This window comes from Myotis brandtii, unplaced genomic scaffold (assembly GCF_000412655.1).
Source record: "Myotis brandtii unplaced genomic scaffold, ASM41265v1 scaffold646, whole genome shotgun sequence".
Taxonomy (NCBI): Eukaryota; Metazoa; Chordata; class Mammalia; order Chiroptera; family Vespertilionidae; genus Myotis; species Myotis brandtii.
The window spans coordinates 749843-750840 of record NW_005370495.1 but is presented as its reverse complement, the minus strand read 5'-3'; the positions used below and the strand labels follow the sequence as shown (position 1 = coordinate 750840).

Sequence of the window (998 nt, the reverse complement as noted above, 5' to 3'; positions counted from 1 at the left end):
TGCCTGGCAGCCTCCCTCCCCCGGGCCTCCCCAGTGTCCAGGGCGCCTGCCGGGCAACCAGCCACGTGTCCTGTACGGACACCGGCCAGGGCGGGACTCCCAGCCACAGTGACTTGTCAGGAGGAATCTCGCCAGCGCCATTCCCACCCCTCACAGATGACCAGGACGGGCAGCGACTTGATCAAATCACCCAGAAATGACATCTGAAACCCACTCGGGTCCCTGTACTCCCGGCCAGAAACACCGTCATTACAAAGACCGTGCTACTGTGAACCAGTGTGAGGAAGCAGCGGGCATTCAGGGTGACACATGAGCGTATGGTCCACACACCTCTCTAACTCTTCAGAAGTCTAGATACTTCCCATAAGTTAAGTGGGGTTTTTTGTTAAATTACAAAGAACTGTGATCCGATAAGCTGGCGATGATCCGGGCTGTTTACTGTCGGGGAGCTGCTGAAAGGAGAGAAAGAACCGATGTGTAAGTTGCTATCAGGAAAGGTTATGAGGTGGAGCCGTGCCAACTAAAGTCCCCAGTGCCCATCCCGTGCCTGGTCCCGTGGCCGGTCACCATCCCTGGAGGTCGGAGCCCGGTTGTCCCTGAGCGACTTCCTGAGCTGGGCGTCGGAGAGAGCGGATAGCAAAGCCGGGGACCCCTGAAACGCGGGTGCGGGTGCGGGTGCGGGTGCAGGTGCGTGTGGTACGGAGGCTCGCAGTGGCTCTGCCCGGGCTGGAGACCCGGCTCTGCCTCTGTAGCAGGAGCATCTGAGCCGCCGATGGTCCACGGGGCGTGTCCTGGGCCTCCCTCTGAGCCACCCCCAGTGTCACCGGCTCCTTCAGGAGGCGCTGAGCCCCTGGAAGCCTCTGCGTGATGTGGGGCAGGGGCAGGGGGGCGTGAGCCGCGTGATCGGAGGAGCCGGGAGGCGATTGCTCTCCGACTCTGTGTGAGGAGGTGAGAGACCGGCTGGCGTCTGGGGGTGCTGTCCACCCGGAGCTGGAACA

General features: G+C 61.9%; 1 protein-coding gene across 1 annotated transcript in view; it reads left to right on the top strand.

Annotated features, from left to right (window-relative positions):
- Window positions 1-998, top strand: part of CSMD1 (CUB and Sushi multiple domains 1) — a gene marked incomplete at its 5' end in the record, with an annotated part of 650642 nt that overhangs the window by 441393 nt on the left and 208251 nt on the right. The gene's annotated exons all lie outside the window — the stretch shown is intronic.